The 15,211-nt window shown below is 44.2% G+C and overlaps 1 pseudogene; it reads right to left on the bottom strand.

Moving 5' to 3' along the window:
- Positions 1-12,662: 12,662 nt before the first annotated feature.
- On the bottom strand, positions 12,663-14,960 carry LOC113199325 (serine--tRNA ligase, cytoplasmic pseudogene; annotated as a pseudogene).
- Between the last annotated feature and the right edge of the window lie 251 nt (positions 14,961-15,211).

Raw genomic sequence — 15,211 nt, 5'->3', positions numbered from 1 at the left:
ACTCTCTAGGCACTGCAGATGCACTGGGCTCTATGCTATTAACAAACATGCCAAACAGGTCCCCTCTGCATTGCCTGGTCCCTCCATGTGAGGTGCATTTTCTCCAGATGGCACAAGGAGATCTCCCTTGTCTCCTTGCTCTCTGTGCTCTTACTTTCTCTCTCAAGGAGGCCCACACTCAGGACTGCCCTTAAACATAGGCAGGACAGGCCTCTGCCCTGGGACTTGAATTTCCCTCAGGAGAAAAATTCCCCTAAAATAAGTTTATTAAAAAACATAGGCTACCTGTCACTTGAGATCTGGTACTGAGTTGGTATCCTGTAGCTTAAAACTCTATAAACATCATCTCTCTCATAGCATCTACCAGTTTCTAACATATTACATAATTTACCTATTCATTATGCTTATTTTTATTGTCATCCCCATTTAGACTGTAGAATTCCCAAGGCAGCAATCTTTGTTCTATTTAGGATGTACCCCAAGCACCAGAACAGTGCCTGAGATTTTGTAGTCAATCAGTAAATATTTGGATGAATGCTTTAATTAATTTAGAAAATTTTGTTTACAATTAAAATAACTATTCAAAGAGTAAAATTAATCATAATCTTGAGATAAAGTTCTGCTGCTTAAATGCCTACTTCCATGTGCTAAAAAGGAAATAGATTTGGGTAGTGGTAGAAAGAATATAGGACTGCAATTTCTGTAACAATAGCATGGTCAAATTGTACAGATAGGTCCTGGGGTCATGGCTCAGTGGTAAAGCGCTTGCCTAGCATGTGTGAGGCACTGGGTTCTATTCTCAGCACCGCATATTAATAAATAAAGGTCCATCGACAACTAAAAAAGTATTTTAAAAAATTATACAGATAGTTAAAATCATACATTTAACTAAAGACCAAGTAATTTTTACATTTAAAAAATTATAGACAGCTGGGAGTGGTGGTGCATGCCTATAATTCCAGCAGCTTTGGAGACTGAGGCAGGAGGATCATGAGTTCAAAGCCAGCCTCAGCAACTTAGCAAAGAGCTAAGCAACTCAGACTGTGTCTCTAAATAAAATACAAAAAAAGACTGAGGATGTGGCTCAGTGGTCAAGTGCCCCTGAGTTCAATCCTTGGGACCCGCCCCCCAAAAATTTAGTTTTAGAGTGCTTTATTTTATTAGGATATATGTAAATCTTTTTCATATGTTATTTTAGTAGGTACCTCAAAACTTTATTGAAGTGGTGAATTAATGATTTGTGTCTTCATTTAGTTGATAGCAACATTTTGTAAACATTATCAGATTGGATTTTAGTAAGCTTCTTTTGCGTCATTTTCTCTACTAAATCACCAATAGCATTTTAAATCCTCCCAAACATCTATACTGTCCTCAAAAACTCATGTCATTGAATTAAAAGATTTGTAAATATAAAAAAAATAGTGTTTGAGATGACCTTTTCAACCAGCTAGAAGTGTCAAAAACCAGTCCGAATTTCCTACTTTGCTGTGGAAACTTCTTCGAAGTGACTCGGTATTCTCCTTTCACATGTGGGAAAGACCTGCTGTGGGCAACCTGTCACAGATTCTCATAAAAGCGTTTCTTTCTTTTTAAATTTCTGACTTGTTTTTCTGCTTATTTTTAAATTTCTGACTTGCTTATCTGCTTATTGGAAATATGTACTATAGTAATAATTTTAAACATTAGAAATACATATAATGTAGAAGATGAAAAGTATTCTATTAAGAACAAATAAAAAAATATATAATTAAAACAGTGAAAAAAAAGTGTTCTGTGATCTCATTCCAAAGTGAATCACTAGTAATTTACACATATGCCCACAAATGTTTCAGTACACACAATCATTATTCTTGTCATTATTACTATTGCCATCACTGTCATGAATTAAAAAGGAGGTATGTCTTTTGTTGAGCTTAATTCTTGGCTTAGGTATTTACTTGGCATTTCTTATTTGAATAGCAAATATTTATCTGTCCTAATTCCCGATATATTCCTGCGGTCAACACGTTTCTGATTAACTTACAGCTATAACCTACAAGCACTGTTCAATTTGGAAGAGCAAACAAAGTCTGTTGTACACAATAGTCAGGCTAAGAAGTAAAGGGAAATGAAGAAACACTGCCATGAGAAAAGCAAGTTTCCTCTCTAGTCCTGTTTATAAAGCCAACGCCCAGGTGATCAGAGCAGATCACAGATCATCAGGATTCTCTAAAAATCATGTAGCTCATGCAGAAGGAAACCAGGAAAACACAGTCCAAGTGTTCACAGATTTATACAACAGCATATCTCCTGACTAGAATCAGGAAAGAATCAGGCAGGGCTAAGAGGTTCAGGGTAAGAAACAGGTGATATATGTGTTCCACTGCCTACTCAAAAACTGTTACACAAAAGATTCTCACTATGGCCCAGCATGGTGGCACATGCCTATAATCCCAGCTTCTTGGGAGGCTGAGGCAGGAGGATCACCAAAGCCAGCCTCAGCAAAAGTGAGGTGCTAAGCAATGCAGTGAGACCCTGAATCGAAATAAAATACAAAATAGGGCTGGGGATGTGTGGCTCAGTGGTTGAGTGCCCCTGAGTTCAATCCCTGGTACCAAACACAACAACAACAAAAGATGCTCAATTACATTTTCTCTATCAGTTTATGTATGACACACTTTGGGACCATTTTAAAAATGTCTCTAACTCTTCCAGAATCCACTAGTAAGTTTGCAAGATCAATCCATTATTTAAACCTTCTTTAATTATTTGAATATCTCCTGTGTACTTGCAACATTCAAGGCATTGGGATCCAAAGGTAGTTGCAAGATATTCCAGGTCTGCTAGGACTCCACACAGGCTTACTTGCTTAAGCAATCACCATGGGAGAGAGGAGGATGGCAGTGACATGCTTAGGATTCTCTGGAGTGACATGGATGGACATCCAAGCTCATCCCAGGTCAGAAAAGTCTTCTTTGGAGTGCTGACTCTAGACTTGACACCAAAGACTCAGAAGGCTTTGGGCAGGTCAACGTCTCCTAAGGTTTGTTGCTTGATTGGTGTTGTTGATATGGTTGCTATATTGCTCTGTGTGTATCTGTGCATTGCCTAGACATATAAAGTCCATGTGTCAAGAATGAATTGGATATTATTACCCTATGTGCATATGTGACTACACAACCAGTGTCATCATGTACAACCAGAAGAATGAGAAGTTATATTTCATTTATGTAGGATGTGTCAAAATGCATTCTACTGTCATGTATAACTAATTAGAACAACAACAACAACAAAAGAATCCACTAATCACCGGCAGTTTGGCCAGGACGGGAAGGAAGGGTGTTCGGGCCCAGCTGTTCCTTGGCTAGCAGCGGCTTCATTACCTGGGAGTTTGTGAGAAACAGTGTCAGGCCATGCCCCAGACTCACTGAGTTAGACTGAGCATTTTAACAAGATCCCTGTGTTATTTGTGTTGTTTATGTTATTCAAGTTTAAGAAGCACTATTCTAGGAGAGGGAACAGCATGTAAAGACTGGCAAGAAGCACCCTTTGTGGTGGAGAAAGGGTCAAGACCAGGTTCCAGGCAGGGTGAGAATGCTGAAAGGCTGGCAGGAGGGTAGTGAAGATGACCCCTGTCTGTCCTTGCCCCAGGTGTCATCCTGGTCATTTTTAACCAAGTTATGTTCCATCTTGCTTAAAATGTCAATTGCTTATTGAAAAACCTCAAAGCATAGGTCAAACTGATAAGGAACAGAGATCTCGGACCTATTGTGGGGAACTAGTAGGATGCTGATTAGGCATTTCATAACTATAACCAGTGTTACTCACTCTCCAGAGGGGCTGGTGGAGAGTCTACTTTAATTTTCAAGAATGGAAGGGTACCCTAAGTCAGGGTGTGCTGTCACTGCCAGGAGTCCTGTTCCACACAACTGCTTTCATATCTTAACCCATACCTACATGAGACTTGCTTGAGACTTGTTCAAAAGGCACCGTCTTTCCCTTTCAGTGTTATAAGTTAGTATTTAAATTAAAATGTGCTTTTTCTCTTTTATCAATTAAAAGGGAAAGAACATCTCGTGTAACTGTGGCAGACAACCTCATGGTGTCCTCCCGATCTCTCCAGCTTCCCACAACATTACTATTGTGTGTTTTTAAAATTTGTTTCTCTTCTCAAATACACTTTGAGTTTATTAAGTTGTAGGTGCCATGTTTTGACTTTTTGTGCTCCCAAATGCCCCAGACAGTAACTGCTCAATAATTTTTTTTTTAAATAAACGAGGAATATAGCAATACAGATGTATACAAATAGCCGAAGGAATCTCTCTGACCTATAGTCACATGGCCAACCAAGGTTATGTGTCCTCTCATGCTTTGGCAGATTTTATTTAAATTCCAATTTTGTACCATTAGATATGTCATCTTATTGAAAACAAACTGCATAATCCTTCTCGAAGTGCAATGATCCTACCCAGAAAGGAGGTTTTAAACACACAGTGATACTGGAACCAATGCAGACATTAGGTTGGAAAACCAATCACCAAAATGTTAACAAGAGAAGACAAGGGAACAGAGTGTCACTAGATCCTAGCAATCTAACTGAGGGAAACGGTTGATTCTGTTTAGATATATTAAATCATCCTTGCAGATTGCAAAGGGCCTTAAATAAGCAAGGCACTCCAAAATTTGTAGGCCTATTTAACAACATAAGCTTCTGGATTTTTATCCATATTTAAAAACAATCACATGTCATTTCCCACGTGTTAGTGAGGTAGGATTCTTCAAGCAGCAAGCTCCGAGAATGATTCCCAGAGGCAGGTGCAGGAGCAGGTGGACTCAGCCTCCAGCTGAATGCAGACTCCACTCCCTCTCCAGACAGGGAGGGAGGGGCTTGTGGCAGAGTAGCTCTGGCCCTGGAGGTGGATTTTGTGGCCCATGTGCAAGCTGCTATTTGATCTGGCTTTTCCTGGATTCTACATGATTTCTGCTCTCCCACACTCCCTGGCCATTGACTCAGCAGACCTGCTCTCCCTGGTAAAAACATGCTCAAAACTGGAATGAAAACCATGGTACTTTTCATTCTGCTGCTCAGACTGCACGAGTTCCTTCTCCAGTCATTCAAAGCATAAACCAGGAATCTGAGGCCACCAAATCAAAGCAATAGATGATCAGGAAGTGCACTGTAAGGCTCCATCCCAGGACCTCATACCCTGCAGTATAACCTACCCTGGCTTGTTTCTGGCAGAACCTATAGCTCCATTTCTGCAATTCCGCTGTGACTGGTCATTAGTTCTAATAGGAGAGCAATTGTTTCCTGATGGGATACAGAGCTGCATTTGTTGGCAGCAGTGCTCTGCTAATTGTTGGAAACTTGGCTTTTAACCCTGGGCTTGCCATCTACCACCCCAGACTCAGGCTGTCCAGAGGACTGAGGTCCTCTTGAATTGCAGGCAGCCACCTAGGTGAGTGTCCTATTCACCTGTGACAGCGTTTTAATACTGAGAAGTGGTCTGGGAACAGTCAGCACGTGGGATGTTGTCTTTCAGGTCTGAGGAGTTTTCCTGAAATCGGAACACATCAAGGCCGACACACACTAGCTCTCCAAAATAAGACAAATTGCTTGGACACTGGGGACTGCTTTTGCATAGAGAGGAGGATATGGTAAGAGTGGCTGAGTGCCAGACTACATTCACCTCCAGCATGGCCCAGGGGCACACAGGCACCACCTGTGTTTACTGACTCCCAGACCAGATGCCTTAGAACACATTGTGGAAGACAGTCTGAAGGGGAACAGAAGAGGGGAAAAGGATTTCCCTCCAAGTACTTTACTCAGCCCTTCCACACCATCACACTCACCATTTCCCTCTCTCATTAGAAACGCCACCATGGTTACATCCTGATTGCTTTTCTGTTTCTAATCTCTCTAGAACAGAGGAATACAGAGCCATAAACGGACAGTCCTGAAAATGGCTCTGAATTTTTCTGAAGAAACTGCAGTCTCATTTTTCTTAACTACCACCACCCCTGGACAGCACTAAGCCTTCCCTGTCTCAGATTTCCCTTCAATGGGTGATATTTCCTGAATTCTGTAATTGTTTCCAAACATGTTTCTTTTTGCTGACCACTCTCTCAGTTCAGGGAGTAAAGACAGAGGAATGAAGGGGAGAGAATATATACCCTTTGGTATTACTTTATCAGTATGTGAAGAAAACAAATATCAGTAGGCTTGCCTGCTGCCCACTGCCTTCCCTGGTGAGCCCCAATTAGCACAGCATCTTAACACGTGGGAGACAAACATGGAGGTTGGAAGATCTAAAAATAAGTTGACTGGTCAGTTCTTTTAAGGCAAGAAAGCCAGTTTTTTGATTACTCAGTAAAAGTGTCACCAACATCATATTAGTGACCATAACCACGTCTTTGCCACACCTAATGCATACACAGAGCCAGAAGCAAACATGCAAAATAGGTTAGAGTACTTATCCTAAAAGTTAACCAAGACTTCCCACCTAGGGTGCACACACTCCATGCAGGACTTGCTATCCATTTTTACCAATAACTTTTTTCTTTTCTGTGCCTTATTTTTATAAAACTGACCCCTCAGGTGTTTTTTTTCCAATTCCACCTTCCTTTATTACTTTAATGGATCCCTGGACTTCTGCTTCCTCTTCAGGGTTTTTCTTTTCCCTATGGTAATGACCAGCTATTGTTATTACAATTCATCCCAAGGAATTCCAAGTAGCTTCCTTTGAGAGAAGACCTTGAGTCCAGTTTGCTGCCTTGCAGCTCAGCTAAAAGTGTCCCCTAGCACCCCACAGGGTGCCAGTCTTTCCGCCAGTTCAGATGATCCCCTTTCTTGAGGTTACCAGAATGCTTTCATTTGGATTCCTTCCTTACCATGAATGTAAACGGGTATTTTGTGTTTTACTGATGATGAAATCAGCCTAGAGATTTAAGTAACTTACTGTAAGTAAGGGCAGGGCCCCAAATGAGGTTTTCTGTCTCCAAATTCCCAAGCTCACAACAAAGTGGTGACTATGAAACTCACTAACTGTATTTCTCAAGAGTTTCTTCTTAGAGTCTAATTTTAGATTTCGAGTGCTATTTGCACTGTCAGGTTTCAACCAGTTTGCGACTTCTGTGGAAAACCTACTTTCACTGCAGGGAAAAATCAAATATCTTCTGCTGGGCATTCTTTGTGCTTAAGTTATCCAAAATTCCTCGGAGGGAATTCATGCAAGGCTACTGAACCACAATGAGGATGTAAACGTAACATGCTTGACTTTGACTATCTTTGAGGTTGGAGAACAGGAATTAGAATTTCCACATGGCCCAGCAACTCCATGTCTGGGTGGATACCAACAGAAAAAAAAGCAGGCTCTCAAAGAGACACCTGTTCCCCATGTTCATAACAGCACTATTCATGACAGCCAGGGATGGAAGCAACTCAGGTGTCCGCTGATGGATGAGTGGATAAGAAAGATGGGGCCCACCCATAAATGAGATATTATTCAGCCTTAAGAAGGGAGGAAGTCCTGACACATGCTATTAACAGATGAACCTTGAAGACACTGTGCTGAGTGACACAAGCCAGTCACAAAGGGACAACTACTCTAAGAGTCCACGTAGATGAAATCTCATTCAGAGTAATCACAACCTTAGAGATGGAAAGTAGCAGGGTGATTCTAGTGACTGAGGGACAAGGGGAGTGAGCAGGTAGCATCTGGGGATAGTTTCAGTGAGGAAAATAAAAAAGTTCTGGAGATGAATGTTGGGGACTGTCACACAACCATGTGAAAGTAGTTAATATTGCTAGGTTGTACACTTAAAAATGGTTAAAAGAGTAACCTTTATGTTATGCGTATGTAAACACACACAAGTTTAGGAGGCAGAACAATGAACCCTGCTGTGGAGGGAATGTGGGAAGGCTTCACAGAGGAGGTGGCTTTGGGAAGATGAGGAGACTGAGTATTAGGGTCTGAGGCAAGAGCATAGGCAGTAAGAAGCTTGCCACAAGGGCCTGTTAGGGAACCACCAATACTCGGCTGACTCCAGCACTGCATCCTAGCAGGCAAGTCACAGATGACCCTGTAATGGCCAAGGGGCAGATCTTGAAAGCTAGAAGTTTGGGCTTTATTCTGTAGACACTGAGAAGCCACTGGAGTCCTTGAAACTGGAGAGATGACCATGCTTACATTTTGGAAAGATCATGCTGGTGAGGAGTGAAGAGTGGGTCAGAGGGAAAGGGACTAGAGGCACAGACGGTGGCCGGGGAACTCCTGCACCAGCCCTGACGGACTTGACAAGGACCGGAGCCAAGGGAATGTGGGGATGGAGAGGGGTGTTCAGAGGACACGAGAGTCCTTGCGAGCAGGCTTATGGAGTGGCAGAGAGTCCCCAGCTGCTGGCTTGGCTTCAGAGCAAATAGAGTTGCCTTTGTATTCACTCCTGTCCCCTCTCCACCCCCAGCTAAGCTGACCCAGTCTCCAGGTGCCACACTTGCAGAATGATTGCTCAGAATCCCTGAACCTCAGCACTTCTACCATAATGGCCCACCCCCTGACTTCCAGGTTGTCCTCCACCCCTCCCAATTGGGCATGGTCCTGGTTCCCTTGGATCTCATTCATGAGCTTTGCTAGCCCTTCATAATTCTCCACTCCAATCTGTGCCAACCCAGGGGGTAGAGATGGTCTTGAGAAGTCCTCAGGTCAGGAATGCCATGGGGCCCAAAGGATTACGGGAGGGCTAGCAGTGAGGAGTTGGAAGGTGGGAAAGAAAATACACTTGGATATGCTCAGTATGATGTGCCTTGTGTCCTAATGTCCTAGTGAGCCCATCTGCATCCCTTTATTGAGTGAGTTCTTATAACTACATTAAGCCTCAGACAAAAAATAATCTCAATTTCTTTTCCCAAGAATAGGTACTAGAATCTCTCCAACGAAGGTCTCCAGCTCACCCCACTTTGGACCCTTATTCTCCTTCCTCAGATACCCTCCCCTCAGATTTCTCTGCAGAGCTGCCCCCCTCCGAGCAAACAGTCTGCAGGAGCCAGCATCCAAGGGCACCAACCTGGAATCCATCAGTAATCACCTTTCCCTGTGGTACCCAAGCTCTCAGCCAGCACCTCGTCTGCCACCTGGGCTGCCCATGCTCTCTGCTGGCACTAGGCAGTCTCAGAAACAGGCAATCCTACCTGCACAGTGATCACGTTCTTCAGGTGAGCAAAGAACCCTTGCCTTCGGTGGTCACTCCATGGGCATCTCCACTGGAGGCCCATCAGCAGCCTCCCACTCAGCCGCAGTGGAACTGGTGTCCTCCACGCTGGTAGCCAGCTGGGTCTCTTGTCTGCAGTTAAATCCTGGCCTCTGTTCAGCAGGCTTAGGGTAGCATGATTCTCCTGGCATTACAGGGGCATGGAAAACGGAGGCAGCCTGCACTGGCAAAGTAAAATGCTGCTGTGCTCTCTGATGTCACCAGAGGAAGCCACAGTGGTGAAGGCAATGTCTTCATGAACCTCAAGAGCACAATGCCCACCTCAGGAGGGCCCAGCTGCCACAGCCCAATGCACCAAACCCTCTGGCAGGACACCTGCTGTCCTTGATGCCAAGAGTCCCTGGGACAGAGTTCTCTAAATCCTTACACTGCTTTTTCATGAGGTGATGGAGCTCAGAAATCTGTTTCCAGGAAGGCAAATGGCCCTCTCTCCCTCTGGCTCATTGGCAGGTGGCCATGCTTGTATCACATGGGGAATTTGGCAAATCAAGTCCAATTCCTTTGCAGTGCGGCTGCAGCAAGGATTTCCAGTTAGTGATTTCGTGGTGGCTCCTGTGAGTCATGGCTCCTTGACTTCTGCAGAGGAGGCTGTCCTATGTCTGTCCCTGAGAGGATCATCCTTACTCTTGCTTGAGAATTCTGCAGTCCTTGGGGGAAGAACAACTAAACTGCCACCAGAATGAGGCCTGAGTCTAGTCCCGGCAGGGCCACGTGCCTCTGCTTGTAAACTCAACAAACCTGTAGTGTTGCTGTTTTTCCTTCCCTTTGTGCTGACATCTACCCCCCCTTTCCTCACCTTTTTAAAATGTCAATTATAAATTACTGTCATCATTTTAATTCCATGCATGGTATGAATGTCTGTATTACTATTCTATTAACAAATTCTTATATACATAACATGCATGTATAAGACAATATATTTCTACTTTTTATTGAGAAATTATGCCAAATCCTGGGATAGTACTTTATAAACATTTTCACATTTAATCCTCACAACAATTCTTCCAGGTGGATTTTTTTTTCCAATTTCACACATAAGGAATCCAAGATCTTCCCCTTATTGCTCTGCTTTTGAATGGTGGCATCTGGCCTTTGATTCCTGAGTCCATCCTCTTAGCTGCTAACTCAACCATGTCTGTGGGGGTGTTGTTACATGTATGCATATAAAGACCACATAATAGATGTGCAATAAATATTTGTTGAGTGACTATGATGTGTTATTTGTATTTGCTCAGAACTTCCATGGTACTACTTCACTAGAAATTGATACCAATTTCTGTATCCATAAAATAAATATTTTATGGATACAGATTATACCTTAAAAGATTCACATTATAACATCACATTGGAGACTAGAACAAGGGCTATTAAAGTAGATGCTTATAATAGATACAACCACATTACATACAGTTCTCAATTTCCACTCCTGGCCCAACCCTAAAGCACCTGGCAGAGTCTTTTGAATTAGTTCCTCAATAAATACTTGTAAATGTGTTCTAGCATACTGCGTGCCATGTAGGTGTTGGGCCCGCAACAGATAATTTTCGATAAATAATTATTGCCACTCCTGTCAATCACTGTTTGAGCTGGGTCTGTGGATTCCTCCATGTGCTGTTAGTGAGACGAATGTGGGTTTGACTGTATTTATCATCCTTGCACCAGCTCCAGTTTAACTCAGGGACACATGTCCAACAGAGAGCTAGGAGTCAAAGGAATTGAAAGAGAACTTTTTGTCTTTCCAACATGAAAACTGACTGACTATTGTGGGTAATAAAATCCTTGTCAATGTATGCCTTTAGGAGAGAGAGTGAAAAGAAACATTTTTACTTTGAGATGTTTGTTAGCTCTGTTTCAGGTTATAACACACACATATGTGCGCGCGCACACACACACACACACACACACACACCCACACAGCCCTGAAGCAGTTTAAATCCTGTGACTTCACACCTCTAAGTGTTATTTGCATCTCGGGTGGTGCTTCCTGCCTCACTTAATTCCACCACTGTCAGATCACCTGCCACAGTCTAATGGACTGAATCGATTTTTTCTTCTTGAAGGCTTTTTGGAGGAAAATATTTCTTGGCCCTATCATGAACTCAGAGGCCCTTGTTAGTAAATACCATGCAAATGATGCATGTCAAAGACGGTGCGTTTTTACAGGTTGCCAGCATTTAAACATTCTTCTGATGCATAGTGTGATACAAGGTAGCCCCCAAAAGTGGATCCAGATTCCAAAAATAGGGTAATTTAAGATTAAAAAAAATATAGTGAGGCCTATATAAATGGGTGACTATCACCCATTGCCTGAGATGAGCTGTTTGTTTTAGTTGGCTCTAAAAAAATCTTGGAATGATTGTAAAAGAATGACATTTAGTAGAGAAAAACGGCAGGCCTTCCAACCAAGTCCAAAACATCAATAGTTGAGTAAAGAATAGAGACAACACCTGTGGGAAGAAATGTCCAGGATTTCAGTCAAAAGCAAGCTTCATAAGAAAGCATAGTTCATAGATTGAAGGCTTTCATCCATCCTTCTGTGCCTGTCAAAAATAAAAGCCACCTGGGCTGACTGGTCTGACCTTGGGACAAACCTCGGTTTGCTTGGGGCTGTCACTGCCACTGCCAACAGTGGTTACTAAGCTGCTCACTGTCCACTTATCCAGCATTACCAAGTCCAGATGTGTCATGGAGACTTGACTCATACCTGTCTGTCCCCTCCCCAGTTCAAATGGCTGCTAGCACTGTCTAGAATAAAGGAGGTGAAGGACTCTCTCAGCCATGTTGCTTGGACTCTGTGGGGCACTTCACGCAGCTTGGGTCCCAGTCCAAGAACTGTACTGAAATACTCTCACTTGGGGAAGGAGTGCCCAGGACAAGGAGTCTTCAAACTGCCACAAGAGGAAAGACTTTTAAAAAGCATGAAACTTTCTCCAGAAGATAAAAAGATGGCGATGATGAAGAAAGATCAGAGGGCTGCCACCTGGCAGTGGGATCTGGTTTCCGTGTGACCACAGCTATGGCACTGGCACTGGGAGACTTCCCTGCAGGATGTTCCAGCCCTGGGGGGAAAGCCTCATGGTACCAGCACAGACAGGGGGCTGCAGGTGTCAGAGGGTAGCCGTGCTAGAGTAGGTTTCCGATCTTGGCCCTGCCAACCTTGAGGTTCTAAAGAGTGTCTAAGGAATCCTTTCTTCACCTCTGCAGCAAGTTACCAGTCATCAGTGATAGACTCTGTGCCCAGGTGAAGGGACAGGGTAACAGGGTGCCTGCGCTGTACATAGCAGACAGTTTGCCGTGTAGCTGTGCAGTCAGATGGGACTGCGCCCTGAGCGGATGCTTGGCCTCCCTGCTCCTGCGCAAGCTCTGAGGTCCCAGCTGACAGCAATGAAGCCCAGCGAGCTGGGAGGAAGGAGTGTTCAGGCATCAGTGACTTCCATGGTCGGCAGCAGCTTTCCAGGGTGACATCTCTTGCTGCCACTTTCTTTTTGCTGTCTTCGTGTTGCTTCTTCTGCTTCTTTGAAGGTTCCTGGTCAATGGATGCAGGCTTCCCAAAGGGATCAGTTTTCAGGAGTCCTGGCTGCATGAACTCCTTTCATTTCTCCAGCATGACGATGCCCTGCTCTGTCTGGTGGTTCTCCAGGATGGTGCAGAGGGTACGGGTGGTAGTGCACATCATAGTGTTGAGCCTATGGACAAACTTCACCTTATCCATCATCTTCTTGGTCAGCCTGTATCTGATTTGGAGCTGGTGAGCCTGATGATCTAATTAATACAAGAGACTAACCCTTAGAAGGCTCTGGAGCCTGGAAACAGGCTCCAGGTCAAGCATCTTACTGGCAGCTTGTTTCCAAGACTCTGAGACGATATTCACATAAGGGGTCCCCCAGAGACTGTAGACCTCTTCTGCCTTGGCAATCATCTCTTCAAATATCTTCCATGACTTGTTATGATGGGGTGGCAGGTACACAAACTGTCCAGTCTTCTCAAACTGATGGACTCGAAAGATCCTGCGGGTGTCACAGCCATGGGAGCCAACCTCCTGGTGAAAGCAGGTGGACAGGCCAGCATACTTGATGGGCAGATCCTCTAGCCACAGCCACTTACCCTGGTGGAGAGCACAATGGGCTTCTCTGAGGTGGCAATGAGGTATTTCTCACCATAGGGGTTGTCATCGGGCTTCTCAGTACCTTTCCCATTGCCTTATGAAGCTCTTCATAAACTGGCTGAGCTGTGCCACCTCCTGCATGACTTCCTCCCTCACCAGAAAGGGGGTGTAAAAAGGAGTGTGGCCCCGACTTCCCAACATATGGGGACACACTGGATGAGTGCCTGTTCCAGGAAAACCAGGACCTTCAGGAAGTAGCTAAACTCCCAGCCACCATGGCCCCCCTTTCTCCTTCAAAGCCATCTACCATCACCACCAGGTCCGCATCGGGATATTTCTTCCTGATGGCAAAATCACCCCGACACCTCTCTACTTTGTTGTCTGTATTCTCGTCACTACTGATGGGTACAGAGGGGTGCACAAGGTTCCCATTCTCTCTGATGATTTTGTCCATGCGGAGCTGGACTTTTTTGATTTGTGAGACTTTCAGGCTAGCTAAAGTGTCTTCAGGGAGTTCATGGAAATTCAACATGTTCTCTGGCTGTCTCTCTCTCTCTCTCTCTCTCTCACACACATTGTCTTGCTACATAAGTTCTTCAGCTTACTCATGTTGTCTACCCCAAATCTTCATTGTCTTGGTCCACCTTCACCAGCTGGTCTACTAGTCCTGAGTCCTTGAAGTGCTTCTTCTGCGTTAAGGACCCTTGATTCTTACCATCTCTCCTCTCCACCTAGTCTCACCTCCCAGAATCCTTTTTTTTTTTTTTTTTGCTACAAAAGGAAGGACCCTTAAAGTGAAACAGAATTACCATATGAGCCAGTAATTACACTTCTGGGTATAGAACCCAGAGAATTGACAGCAGGGTCTCAAACAGCTCTTCGAATGCTAATGTTCCTATCAGCATTATTCACAATAGTTAAGAGGTAGAGGCATCCAAGTGTCCATTGATGTATGAATAGGTAAACAAAATGTGATAAACCATACGATGGAATATTAACTTTAATAGGAAAGATATTCTGGCACGTGCTACAACAGGGATGCATTTTGAAGACATTTAGACCCAGTGAAGTAACACAAAGTCAGTCACAAAGCCAAATATTGTATGATCCCACTTACGGGAGATACCCAGGGCAGTCAAGTCACGGAGACAGAAAGTAGAACGGTCATAGCCAGGGGTGGAGGATGGGGAATCGGGAGTTGTAGTCTTCTGGGGGCAGAGTTTCTGCTTGGAAAGATGAAAAACTCCGGAATCAGATAGTGTTGATAGTTCCACAACAATGTAAACGCTTTTAATACCTAAGTTTTACAAAAGGAGTGTGTGCAGGGAAGGGAGTGTGACTGCTCCGTACTGAATGTCTAAGGATGAAAGCAGACTCCAGCCACTGTCCACCACTGTCCACCTCTGTCCACCACTGTTCCAGTGGTGCTCCAGATAGTAAGTGCAGTGGACTTGCAGTTGAGCCCTATAGTGCACCTGCTCCCAGGCAGAGCTGGACACAGAGCTTTCTGGTTGCACTTTGGTTGGTACATCCCTGTCCTCTGCTCTGTGCTTGGAGCCCTCCATACTGCCCCATTCACTGGACCCTCCATGAACTGTGCATCATCCATGTATCCATGAGCCACTGGCTCCAAGGTTCTCTGAGCCTAAGGCCATATGAAGACCTCTGCCTGTGGCCAGTCTGCCACAGCCTAGGACAGAGCAGGAGTCCTTGGCTCAGCTAGTTTTTGTAAGGAGGATAATATTGATACCATCGACATATTCTAAGTGCTGGAATTCCCACCGGAAGTCCAGAAAGCACTATATTTACTCAGCACTCAAGTTGTGTTCCCAGATCTCAGCCCCACCCCATGGGACCAGC

This window comes from Urocitellus parryii, chromosome 9 (genome assembly GCF_045843805.1).
Source record: "Urocitellus parryii isolate mUroPar1 chromosome 9, mUroPar1.hap1, whole genome shotgun sequence".
Taxonomy (NCBI): domain Eukaryota; kingdom Metazoa; phylum Chordata; class Mammalia; order Rodentia; family Sciuridae; genus Urocitellus; species Urocitellus parryii.
This window is presented reverse-complemented; position numbering and strand designations above follow the sequence as displayed.